Source organism: Lissotriton vulgaris, chromosome 1_1 (assembly GCF_964263255.1).
Source record: "Lissotriton vulgaris chromosome 1_1, aLisVul1.2, whole genome shotgun sequence".
Taxonomy (NCBI): Eukaryota; Metazoa; Chordata; class Amphibia; order Caudata; family Salamandridae; genus Lissotriton; species Lissotriton vulgaris.
In genome coordinates, this window is record NC_141685.1 from 1360210020 (window position 1) to 1360223846 (window position 13827).

A 13827-nucleotide genomic window follows, 5' to 3' on the forward strand; every position below is an offset into this window, starting at 1 on the left:
AGGTGCTAAGACTAACACCGTTTCTGGGCTGCATGGGCGCCAGGGGGCCGAGGTGCAAAGGGCTCAAAGGCCTGAGAAACATCTTGCCCCCAGGGAGGCCGATTATTGCAAACAATCACCCCTGCCCAGCCCAGCCTCAGCTTGATTACTTGGCAGGGCAGGGGTGAAGGAGAGCCCACAGCTGGCAATCGCTGTCTGGCCGCACAGCGAGGCTGCTTTCCTTTTCTGTGTTTCTGTCTCCGTGCACTCTGTGGGCCGTTTTTTTTCTCCCCTTTCCTAGTCCACTCTGTGGACTGGGACAGGGGAGAAAAAAAACGGCCCACAGAGGGCACTGAAGCACCGGCCCTTCGGCCCATTCCCGAATGCCCGCCTTGCCAATCCGCCCCTGCCTGGAACCCAAAAGAATTAGTGGTGGATTAGTATAGGGAAATATAAGTAGAGTATTAGTATAAGGAGGTACAAGTAAATTTCAACAGATGACATATGAGTCTGTTAGTTGGACTAAATAGAGTACTTAAGGGATAGAAGAGGGAAGAAAACCAGAAGTGTTAATTGGGGAATCATAGTAGTAAATTGAGGTCTGGGATGAGTATAAGGAGAGATGGAGGAGGGAAGAGCCTGTAGAAAGGGATTAGGGAGAAAGGAAATCAGAGTAGAAAAATTAAGTTTGGGGTGAGTCAAAGGTGAGAAAACAGGACAGAGAATTTAGTAGGGTTGTTTGGGAGAGATCATGGTAGTAAACTGATGTTTGAGGTGAGCCTGGAGGTGTAGAGGGAGGGGTCTAGGAAGGGTTATTTTGGAGATTATAGTATTAGGAAGGGTTTGGGATGAGAGAGTGAAGATAGAGGATACATTGATAAAGGTGTAGGGGGATGGTAGAACAGAGTAAAGCTTTCGCGAGGGTAATTATTATCCTTGTACAATAGGACTAAAATGATAAATATATAGATTCATGATTACATAGGTAAGGAATGTATGTGTAAGGAATTTAATTATTGATATTTGTGTGTTTTGTTTTTGGGGAGTAGTAAGAAAAAATATTGACATAGTGGTTTTCTGTGAAAGATTTGTATCTGCAGTAATGCCGGTGAGCTGTATTTGAATAGTACAGGGGTGGTGATGTGTTTTGGATAACAGTATGTGGTGTGTAAGAGAGGATGAACAAGGGTTATGAGTGTTTATGTTAGATTCGATCACTGGATCAAGTAATGTTTGTAGTGGAGTGGTGTGTAAGGATTGCATGGTTGTGTGTAATTAATAAAAAGAGGGGGCAGGTGTTGGTGGATGGTGGATGGAAGGCTGAGTATAGGTTTTGTCATGATAAAAGGGGCTCTGCCAGGAGCAAGTAGTGGTTAGCCCAGGTGTTTTGTTTGAACATGGAGTGTGTGTCTGGATACATTAAAGTGTCTTTGTGTTGTGTTGGTGATGTATTAGTGATATAGGTCAGAGTTGTGTTTTATGTGAAAATGCAGGTGCCATAGTGTTGTAGTTGGGGTAGAATTTTGTGTAGGTGTGATTTATCGGGCCTTGTAGTGTTTCAATACACATCAAAATCTGTATGAAGTTTGTGGTACATGAGTAGACTGCCTTTGCTGATATTGTGTTTGGATGTTGGTGGATGTGGAGGGGTTAAAGTGGTAGCTCGTAAGTGGAAACTGGGCAGCTGCTGCCCTATGCCCGACCCGAAAAGGCCCAAACTGGCAACTAACCTTCCTTGTCCTCTCCATCCAGCCCAAACAGGCAACTGCCCTTGTCCTCTCTGCCCATTCCAAATAGGCAACTGTCCTTGTCTTCTCCATCCTTAGCCCCGAGGCCCAGGCTGTGACACCCTTAGCCCTATGCTTAAAATTCCCCAATTGGCCAATGGAATCCTAGCCCTAACCCTAGCCAATCAGAACCTTACACCCTAAAACCAATGGGAGATGTGGTCCTATTAACCAATCACAGCCCTAGCCCTAATATCCAATCAAAGTCAAAGCCTTAATCCCTAAATCCAATAGGAAACCCTAGCCCTAGGAGCCAATTAGAACCCTAGCCCAAACAGCCTATGCAGCACCCCTCTGACAACAAGAACCACATACAGTACTCAGCACTTGTAGACCACAAAGCACAAAGCTTTCAGTTGACATCCACAAAAGGATTACACCACATCCATGCCATCTGATCACCTTCATAAACACTAAATACATCAGACTGGAAGTTGAATAGTAGTAAAGTCATTATACTACTAGGACTTTGGGACCTGCCATGTTACTTACCCAAAGCATTAAAGATCGGTAAGCTAAAGAAGAAAAGACAACTATTAGCACAGCCAAAAGATTTCACAAACAATATATTGGACCCGCCCCAGCAACAAAGTGCTATATTACACCACAGCCACCCTGGCTTGCACACATCAGCCACATGCTTGCATTGTGTATCCTGCATGGTTTGTCCCTCAGTCATGGCCCGAGTACTATGAGAAGTCACAGGAATACATGATGAAGCTAAACAAGCCGAAGACTGCAAGCAAAGCTTGTTCTCCAGCAGCGTGGAATGGGACTGTATATCATGGGCCAAGGGCCCAGGCTCCCATATGCTACTAGGACAGAGCTTAGAGAGAGCAATCTCCCCCAGGTATCCCCATTGGGTCACCATTAATATTAAATGTTACAATTCAAATGAACCAACTTCTAATCACAGTCAGCAGGCGACAGTCAACCCAAACTTGTTCCAACTTCAGTACATGTGTAGTTTTATCATAGGAAACGTTCTGCTTCGGTACAAGTTAAGGATTTTCACACAGTCGTACCACATTGTCATTTTTTAAAGTTACTAAAGTGTTTTCTTCCTGCAGTTGTGCCAGTGTAGTGTTCCATTTTCACACATTTAAACTTGTTTCTTCAGTTTAGCTCAAGTGAAGAGATTAATGATTCGACACAATGTGCCTGATGTTGAGCTGTGTACACATTCTGACCTAGCGAATGTAGTGTACCAGAGAGGTGAGCCATTATGATTGAGACGCAGTACTATGGCAAGTCTCTTAGTTTTTGTAACTGCAACCAATGATGGACGGAATGCTGAATGATTCAAACATTCTCCCCCAGTCAAGAGATCTGGGTTAAATCCATTGTTCTTTTGCCTACTACGCCACCCCAGTTTGGATCCAGCCATATGCAAACCATTCTTGACCCTGTGCCTCATGGGAACAGTCCATACCGAACTGCCAAGCCAGGTCCTCCCTAGACAGGAAACAAGCATCCTGGGACCAGTTTCGTGGTATGTCACCCTCCATCAGCCAGGCTACCTTGAATCAAGTGGCATAGTGAGCAAGGGACCCACGTCTGGGCATACTCATCCCACTTTGGGCAAAAAGTGTAACTGCAACAAATGATGGACGGAATGCTGAATGATTCAAACACTCTCCCCTAGCTTGCATCCAGTGACATAGTGAGCAAGGGACCCACATCTGGGCATACCCATCCCACTTAGGACAACAAGTGTAACTGCAACAAATGATGTACGGAATGCGGAATAATTCAAACATTTTCCCCCAGTCAAGAGTTCTGGGTTAAATGCATTGTTCTTTTGCCCACTAAACCACCCCAGTTTGAACCCAGCTATATGCACATCAGTATTGACCCTGTGCCTCATGGGAACAGTCCAGATCGAACTGCCAATCCAGGTCCTCCCTGGACCGGAAACAAGCAGCCTGGGACCGGTTTCAGGGTATGTCATCCTTCATCAGCCAGGCTAGCTTGAATCCAGTGGCATAGTGAGCAAGGGACCCACGTCTTGGCATACCCAACCCACTTAGGGCGAAAAGTGTAACTGCAAAAAATGATGGACAGAATGCTGAATGATTCAAACATTCTCCCCTAGTCAAGAGATCTGGTCCTAGAATTCTTGTTTCCAGTCCAGGGAGGATCTGGCCTGGTACTTCGGGCTGGACTGTTCCCATTGGGTGCAGGGTCAAGACTGATTTGCATATGGCTGGGTACAAACAGGAATGGCAAGGTGAGCAAAAAACAATGGATTTAGGCCCAGATCTCTGTACTGGGGTTAATGTATGACATTGTTCTGCATTCTGTCCATCAATTGTTCTTTTTGCATTTGTCACCCCGAGTGGGACGGGTATGCCCAGACGTTGGTCCCATGCTCTCCATGGCACTGGAGTCAAGCTATCTTGGTCGATGAGGGGTGAAACCCTGAAACCGGTCCCAGGATGCTTGTTTCCAGTCCAGGGAGGACCTGGCCTGGCAGTTTGGGCTTGACTGTTCCCATTGGGCGCAGGGTCAAGACTGATTTGCATATGGCTGGGTTCAAACTGGAATGGCATGGTGAGCAAAAAAACAAAGGATTTAGACTGATATCTCTGACCTGGGGTGAATGTATGACATTGTACTGCATTCTGTCCATCAATTGTTCTTTTTGCATTTGTCACCCCGTGTGGGACGGGTATGCCCAGACGTGGGTCCTGTGAACTCCATGACATTGGAGTCAAGCTATCCTGGCTGATGAGGGGTGAAACCCCGAAACCGGTCCTAGGATGCTTGTTTCCAGTTCAGGGGGACCTGACCTGGCAGTTCAGGCTGGACTGTTCCCATTGGGCGGTGGGTCAAGACTGATTTGCGCATGGCTGCGTTCAAACTGGAATGGCATGGTGAGCAAAAAAACAATGGATTTAGGCCCAGATCTCTGTACTAGGGTGAATGTATGACATTGTTCTGCATTCTGTCCATCAATTGTTCTTTTGCATTTGTCACCCCGAGTGGGGCGGGTATGTCCACACGTGGGTCCCTTGCTCTCCATGTCACTGGAGTCAAGCTATCCTGGCTGATGAGGGTTAAACCCTGAAACCAGTCCTAGGATGCTTGTTTCCAGTCCAGGGAGGACCTGGCCTGGCAGTTCGGGCTGGACTGTCCCCATTGGGCGCAGGGCCAGCACTGATTTGCATATGGCTGGGTTTAAACTGGAATGGCATGGTGCGTACTTGAGTACATTTTAAAATTTTAGGATAAAGTGCAAAAAAAACACCCGAGCAACAGCTGATCGCATTTAGTTGTTCCTTGGTAACCACAATAAACATTTACCCTCCCAAAAAATGCTGTGTCCCCTTAAAGTGCTCTCCAACGCCGCCCCCATGTGCATAGCGCAGCCCCACCACTCTCAAACTTCACCAACTGCCACTGGGAATGACCATGTTTTTCTTGTCAAGAACATACATCCTGATGTAGCTCTATAGTGATAAACCCGTGGCTTCTTAAGATACTTGACATTAGGGACCAACTAACTGAACAGACGGACCACTATTTTACAGAAAACCTGGGATCTGTGGAGTCAGCGCAGACGATCTGGGAGGCATATAAAAGCACTGTTAAAGGGCCATGCATTAGCGTTAAAAATGGGTTATATCCGACGTCAAAATGAGCACATACTTGAACTGGAGAACGACCTACAACAATTAGAGTCACTCTATAACTCCTTACCCTGTGATACCACAGCACACTGCCTGACGATTAAACGTCTTGAGTATAAAGCCCTTATGCAAGAAAAAGCAAGTGCAAGAGTACTGTCCACACGTCATACAGTGTATGAGATGGGGGAAAGGGCAGGCAAGATGCTGGCCTGGATGGAGCGGAGAGAGCAGGAACATAGATGGGTGCCAGAACTATCTACTGCAACGGGTGCGAGAGTATCTGACCCGCAGGAAATTGCAGGTGCTTTCGCGAGTCATTTGGAGAAGGTATACACTCCCTCTACTACCTATACATCGGAAGACTCCCGGCAATTATTGATGGATAGTACCCTGCCCCATTTACCACAAAGGGCGCATTTGCAGCAAATGTTTACCATGAATGATGCGTAATTAAGCACAGTGTAATTTCAGACATAATGTGAAATTCACAAAATTGCCTGAATTACACCTCTGTGATTTTAAATTTCACGGAGTCCTACTTAAAGTCAGCAAGTTCAGCAGCTTTTTTTAAAATAGTGTGTCTGATATGATCGTGATAGTGGATACTGATTCTCCAGGGAACCTGGTTTAATTTTCTCCAATTTTTTAACTTTTCAAACATTTCAAACAGGATCGCCACCTTTTTCTTCCGTCCCTCCAGATAAGGATTGAGTACAGGCTGATAAAATGTTAACAGACAGGCCAGGCGGGTGTGTATGCCGCTGTGCCTGAATATGAAAGAATCATGCGTGCTCCCCGGGTATTGGGCCACTATGTCGGTGATAATTGTCTTTGCGTTGCAGACCATCTGGATGTTGAGTGAGTGGTAGGACTTGCGGTTCCGGTACAGGATGTATGACGTTACGACGCGTACCGTCACAACGCGTGCTGTTACAACGCGTCTTTTACAACGCAAGTCGTGACATCGACTTGCATTGGGGGTGCGGATCGAGAATAGTATAATTTATTATTCTAACACCAGTCCCCGTGGACACTAGGGAAGGTGTTGGAATAGTAAATATACTATTCTTAATCCTGTAGCGCCCTCCAGCGCAAGTCGTGGTTACGACTTGTGTTGTAAAGGACGCGTCGTAACAGCACTGCGTTGAAACATCCGCGGTGTAAAGGATGTTTCCCTCCGATAAATGTATTCTGTCTCAGCGGGTGGGCAGATGTGGATGTGGGTACAGTCAATGCATCCAATTACATGGGGGAATTGGGCTGTGTTATAGAAGTCAAGCTTTGTTTGATTTAAGTCCTGTTGGGTGGTTGGGAAGGTTATGTAGTGGTGTATCCGGGTCAGCATGGCATCCAGGAAACTCCGTAGGCAGCGTGACAGTGTGCTCTGGGAGATCCCCCCTGCATATGCAACTATCCCCTGCAAGCTTTCGGAGACCAGGAGGTGCAGGCAGCACAGGACCTGGACATGGGTGGGCACGGCATTGGTCCTCCTTGTCGGGTCCTGCATCAGGGGGCAAGGTCTCGGATGAACTTGGCTATCATTGCCCCATTCAGCCTGTATTTGGAGTGTATCTCCTCTTCAGTCTGGCCCAGGAGTGTTATCCGCAGCCGGAACATGCGCTCCTGGATCCTGCATTGGTTCCGGGCTGCAGCCTGGAGCCTCAGCCGCCTTGCCACGATGTATAGACCTGGCATTGTGAATGTCCCCATGCTCCTACAGTGTCTCCTTAAGTGTGTTTGTTTTGCCCCGCCCATTTTTTTTGTGGAATTTCCCCCCCCCCCCCAATTGAACTTCATGGTTACCACTTGGTTTGACTTCTCCTTAAATTGCAACTCGCATTTAGCGATTATGTTTTTTTTTGCAATTAGCGATGTTTGATTAATTGAATTTGCGAATTATTTGCGAATTCGCAAATTAATTTGCAGAATAAGTGGAAATTCGCTGCTACAGATTCGCTAAGGGGGTTCCACATTGATTCTGCAAATTTATGTTTGCGAATTCGCAATTTACTGTTTTTTGCTTGATGAATTGCGGGAGCCGTAATTGCGATCGCAATAGCTGTTTCGCAGCTATTGCGATCGCAATTTAGGTTGATGAATCTATGCCCAAGACTTTTGGAAGGAGTTGGTTGGCATCTAAAGCTACTCTCTTTTTGACTTTGGCTGGTCCCAGTTTATTTTGGGTGGTGGTATTTTGGTTGACACAAATATTTGGTTTTTAGTAATTTTCAGCTAGGTTGAGAAATGTAGAATGTTGTTGGCGTTGTAAGTGTGCTTCATAAACACGAGCAGCTTGCAACCTAAACATTGGAAAGACCCAGAGTTACTAATTTTGATTTGAACATTTTTGGCTTTTTCTCAACAAACTTGACTCAAAGCCACATATGTGGTGCTCCTAGTGAACCTGCTTAGAAACTATAGCAAAGGGCAGAATTACCATAGGCAAAGTAATGCTTATAGGACTTGGTCTGGCATATGTGGCTTATTGACAAGAGCATGTAAACATTGCCTTTGTAAACAGCTTGTGTCCTAAGGATTTTGAAAGATAGGCGACCATGCCTGAGGTTAACATTGGCCTTAGTACTCAATATCACTTAAACTACAGCACCTTATCGTATAAGCCATTATATTGTTCCTTATTTTAACTGTCCTACTTTCCTGCACATAGAGAAGAGACTTGGGGGCATATTATCAAGGAGGGCGATAAGAGATTATTGCCGCTTTAGCGGCCGTTTTCGGCCGCTAAGCGGCGATAATTCTATCGCCCTATTAGAAAGCTGTCGCTAACAGCAGTTAGCGACAGCTTGTAGGCGATAGCGAGCGGTTTGGGGCCCGCTTTTAATGTCAGCGATGTTTATCGCTAATGACATGCAAAGTGGGCGTACCCAACCTGTTAGCGGCTGAAAGCAGTCGCTAACATCGCTATCGCCTATTATCAACGCAGGCGTAGCGATGGAAATATTCGCGCTAAGCGCGAATATCTCCAAAACCTAACACCTGCTCAGACCAGTTCTTAGCCATTATATCCAGTGGGAGGTGGATATTTTGGCTAAGACCCAATTGGGGTTAATCCGTGAATATCGCTGTATTCTCAGCGGTATTCACGCATTTCGCCGCTATCGCCGGATATTTTATCGCTTTAGAGATAAATGTTGCTAATAGCACGTTATCTCTGCGATAATATCCGGCGATGCTTGGCGATAAAAAAAAACTCGCTAAGCCCATTTAGCGATAAATATCGCTAGTTGTTGGTAATATGCCCCTTACTCTCTTTAAAAGCTAAAACACTGACTGGACATTCAAGGAACACTTGTGTGATGCAGTACCTGAGTTCCAAACCTTCTACTACTCCCTATATAAAGCCTTAAATGCTCTCCCTCACTACCACTGAACAGTTAACAGTACAAAGCGATCCATGGTTAGCCAATTGGAATGCTTTAATAACCAAGTTCTTAGGGTACCAGTTGCCCTGGGGATGCTGCCCAGATACCACTGACTGCCCCAGAACCTAAATAAAAGGCCTCGCACAGTCAAGTAAAAGGCAAAGCAAGACTAAGGCATTTTAAAATTTGTTATCAGAGGTTTCACGTTGAACTAAGTACGCAGACAGCAGCCAGGAATTGCAACATGTTGTGGAGGTAGAGTATTGCAACACAGTGGAGTGTGTTCGCCTGCCGGGGTGGGGGCAGGCAGCCAGAGGACAGTTTCTGGAAGTGACGCACAGTGCATTTTGGAAGCACAGTCTGCAAGTAGAGGGAACTTTTGGATTCAGCATGTGGTTTGCATCAGCTCTTGGAGCAGAGCCTCTCCTTCCACAGAATAGCCAACGAGGTGTTACGGGATGTCGAGAGCACCAGAAGAGACACATTTGTTCAGTAATATATTGATATTCTGTGCTCGGAGCCATTACAACACTCATCTACACCAGCCATCCTTGCCACTTCCTAACCTAGACATTATTTACAAAGCGGCACAGAGGTGTCACATTCTGATTGGCTAAAATAGTAACTCCTCTCGCCACATGCTTTGGCATGTGCCTAGTCCTATGATGACCAACAAGGAAATCAGATGGCAGAGAACAAGACAGGCTGCTAACCCTTTCTAGCCAAAAATGCAGTTCAAAGATCACTGATCCTATTCTGAGCTCCCTGCAGCTCTGCTGATGCATCTCAATTGTGTCTTGTAACAATTGCTGATGGTCTAGTAGATCTATTGGCAGATTTGCCAGTGCGCCTCATCTATAGTACCCCTTACAAGGTCAGTATAAGGTCTCAAGCACAAAACCCCCACTGGGCTATACTCACTATCACAGGAGCAAAGTTTAGAAAGCCCACCGGGTTCTTGATACTGCACTACAGAACACGCTGCCCGCGGCCTGACCAGTGATTCACATTCCCCAAGACGCAGTTGGTTCAAAATAAACAAATATTTTAATTTTGTGATCCCAGTGGGTGCTTGATATTATTTGAGTGACCCTGGTGTAAACAGGAGTTAACTGTGTGCCTTCCTCTATTGGAATGACTGGTTCAGGAATGAGTAGGTGAATGTAGCTTGGCTAGACTGAAGGTGCAAGGTGCACCATGCATCTATGAGAGTCTGTAAAGGCGTTCAACATCTACTTTGCATGTCGTTGTGGTTCAGTGTGTCTCGCCTATTCATCCAAAGGCTCTGTAGAGAGTTGGTGGACAACTATGGACTGGGTTGGGCACAGAGCCTGCAATTAGCGACAAGCATTTGCTAAATCAATAGGTCTCATCAATGACAGCAAGGTGCAGCCCTTTCGGCTTTATCATTGTTTTTCCTGAGATGGTCACCATGCCTGGTCACACGTGGGTGGCAGTCTTGGAAGTGTTTTTCTGAAATGTAAGGAAAAGCGTTTCAAGATGGCAGTCACTTTGCACATCAATGTGTGAGCATGTATGGTGCCCATCAATGAATGATTTTACTATAAGAAAGGAAAACAAAGTACAGGAGTAAACCCGTTAACCCAGGTGAGACCGGGTGGAGTATTATAGAGATAGTATAAATCACTCGAAGGAGGGGGAGAATAAAGGAAGGGAGACCACCAATGGATTTCGTAGGGTATAGAGAAGTATTTGTAAGTAGTTATAACAGCACTACAGTACAATTTTATATACAGTACTGAATGTGCTAGTGACGGTGAACGGCGCAGTGACACAGGAGTGAGAAAACACCTTTGTCACCTACCTCTCCTTTCCCCCCACTCCCCCTCGATTACTGTGCAAATACACTAATATATATTGTTTATAATTAATTTTAATTTTTATTCTGACCCTGCAGCTTTAAAACCTCTGCTTTCCCACGGTTACCCTGCAAATACACCAATGTATATATTGTATCTACCTATTTTTATCTCCGCACTGCAGCTTTAACACTTTAGCCGCGGCCGTTATTTCGCGGCAGGGCGGAGGTTCCGCGGAGTGGGTGGGGCCGCGTCGGCCGTTGGACCTTCGCAGCACCACCGAGGTAGTTTACCTTGGAAAGTTTTAAGCTATTCAAACATAATCATTTGATGACACAGACGCATAGAATAGATAGAACAAGCATTGGCAAAGCCAATAGGTCTCGCCTAGGCAAGAGCTCTTGGCTTTGGAAATGTGTTTTAGTTATTATAAACATAAGTGTTGCTGCTGTTCAGCATGATTAAAAGTTAGTGGTATGGAGTGAGGTGGGGTTGGGTAGATTGGGATAGAGTGGAATGGCATAGATTGTGGTTTAGTGAAGTGGGCTATATTGGCATAGAGTGCAGTGGGGATAGCGTGGGGTAGAATGGAGTGTGAGGGTATTTGGGTAGATTGGAACGAGGGAGTTGGGTAGATTAGTGTGGTCGATTGGAGTAGATTGAATACAGGTAGATTGGGTGGAGTTGGGTAGATTGAGGTAGATTGGAGTGGAGTAGATTGGAGTAGATTAGAGAATGGTCGATTGGAGTGGGGCAGATAGGTATAGGGTAGATCGGGGTAGAACGGGGTAGAGTGGAGTGGGATATATTGTGGTAGATCGGAGTGAAGTGGGATAGACTGGAGTGGAGTTAGATAGACTGGAGTGGATTTGGGGAGATTAGGTTGACTATAGTAGGGTTCAATAGAATGGAGTGAGGTAGTTTGCAATGAGGTATATTGGGGGATTGGGGTATATTGAAGTGGTATGAGGTATATTGGGATGGGGTTGGGTAGATTGGAGTGGGGTAGAGTGGGTTAGATTGGGGTAGAATGGCGTAGACTAGAGGGGAGTAGATTGGGGTATGGTGGGGTAGATTGGAGTGGAGTGGGGTAGACTGGAGTGGATAGGGGTAGAATGGAGCGGAGCGGGGTAGACAGGAGTGGAAAGGAGTAGATTGGAGTGGAGTGGGGTAGAATAGGGTGGAGTGTGGTATAGTGGAATTGGGTAGGTTGTAGTGGGACAGATCCGGTGGATTATGGTACGGTAGATTGGAGTGAAGTGGAGTAGATTGGAGTGTGATAGATAGGAGTGGGGTAGTTTGGGGCACATTGGAGTGGACTGGGGTAGACTGGAGTGGAGTAGATTGGAGTAGAGGTGGATAGAGTGGGGTGGGGTAGATTGGGGTGCAGTAGATTGGAGTGGAGTAGATTGTGGTAGATAGGAATGGGGTAGATTGGAATGGGGAAAATTGGATGCGTTAGAATGGAGTAGGATAGTTTGGGGTGGAGTGTGGTAGTTAGATTGGAATGGGATGGAGTGAGGTGGATTAGGGTGGAGTGGGTGAGATTGCAGTGAAGTGGAGTTGATTTGGGTGGCATGTGGTCGATTGGAGTGAATTGGGGTGGGGTAGATTGGGTAAAATTGAATGGAGTGTGGTAATCTGGGGAAGAGTGGAGTGGGGTACAGTGAGTGGATTAGAGAGGGTAGATTGCAGTGTGGTAGATTGGGGTAGAGTGGAGTGGGGTAGATTAAGGTGGAGCGGGGTAGATTGGGTGGATTAGAGCAGGGCAGATTGGAATGGAGTGGGTAGATCAGAGTGGGGTACTTTGGAGTTTGGCAGACTGAAGAAAGATGAGTGAGTGGGGTAGTTTGGAATGGGGTAGATTGAAGTGTAGCAGGGTAGATTGGAGTGGAGTAGGGAGATTGGAATGGGGCAGAGTACATTGCAGTGGGGTAGATTTGGCTAGAGTAGGGTGGAGTAGATAGGGATAGATTGGAGTGGGGGTAGATTGAAGTAGGGTCAATTTGGATGGAGTGGGTGGGGTAGATTGGAGTGCGGTGGAGTTGGGTGGATTGGGGTGGAGTTGGGTAGATTGGGGTAAATTAGAGCAGGTGGGGTGGAGTAGGGTAAATTGGAATGAAGTGGACTTGGGAAGATGTGAGTGGATTAGAGAGAAGTGGGGTACATTGGACTGGACTTAGATAGATTGGAGTCGAGTGGGTTGGCTCAGGGTACATTGAAGTGGGGTGAATTGGGGTAGATTGGAGTAGAGTGGGGGTAGACTGGGGTAGATTGGAGCAGAGTGGGATAGATTTGAGTGGAGTGTGGTATATTGGGATGGAGTGGACAGATTGGCATGGGTTAGGGTTGATTTGGTTAGATTGGAGTAGATTGGAGTGGAGTGGGGTAGATTGTATTGGAGTGGCGTAGATTGGAGTGGGGTAGGTTGTAGTGGGGTAGATTGGATCGTAGTGGAGTGGATTTGTGTAGATTGGAGTGGGGTAGATTGGAGTAGGGTGGGGGATAGGTTGGGGTGGGGTGGAGTGGGGAGGGTTAAATTGAGGTGGGATAGAATGAAGTGGGGTAGACAAGAGTGGATTGGGGTAAATTGGAGGGAATGTGGTAGAATCGGCAGAGTGGGGTAGATTGTAGCGAAGTTGAGTGGGGTGGGGTAGATAGGAGTTGAGTGGGGTAGAGTGGAGTGCAGTTAGTGGTGTAGAGTGGAGGCTGTAGAGTTGAGTGGTATGGCGTATCGTAGACTGTCTTAGAATGGAGGGTCGTAGAGTGGAATGGCATGTTGTAGAGTGGAGTGTAGTGTTGTAGAATGGAGTGGTGTGGCATAGAGTGGAAGGGCATAGTATAGAGTGGAGTGATGTAGTGTGGAGTATGCATGGTGTGGCAGCACACTACCATTACATGCAGCACATTTTTATTTGAAATAAAAATTACATTTGCACTGAAATACGGTTTTACTGCACTCAAATATGTTCAAATGCTATCACCTAGTGTATTGATGTGTTTTATTGATCGTATTCAAATATTTGTGTCCACTACAAGTCAGAATTTTAAAAAAAATGTGCTTCATTTGTATAGATACTGATATTTTCTGAAACATCAGCGCAGTCCTTTTTTTGTTGTGTACTAGGAGAAAAAACATCTGACACTGTATCCTCTTACATCGATACTCAGCAGGATTGTGACAAATTCTCTCACATTGCAGACAGAGAAAGAAAATAAACACCAA

The 13827-nt window shown here is 46.0% G+C and overlaps 1 non-coding gene across 1 annotated transcript; it reads right to left on the minus strand.

The window, feature by feature from the left end:
• Positions 1-2412: 2412 nt before the first annotated feature.
• Positions 2413-2629, minus strand: LOC147749170 (small nucleolar RNA SNORA73 family). The gene has a single exon (XR_015300480.1). It is a non-coding gene; the product is annotated as a small nucleolar RNA SNORA73 family (small nucleolar RNA).
• Positions 2630-13827: the final 11198 nt, after the last annotated feature.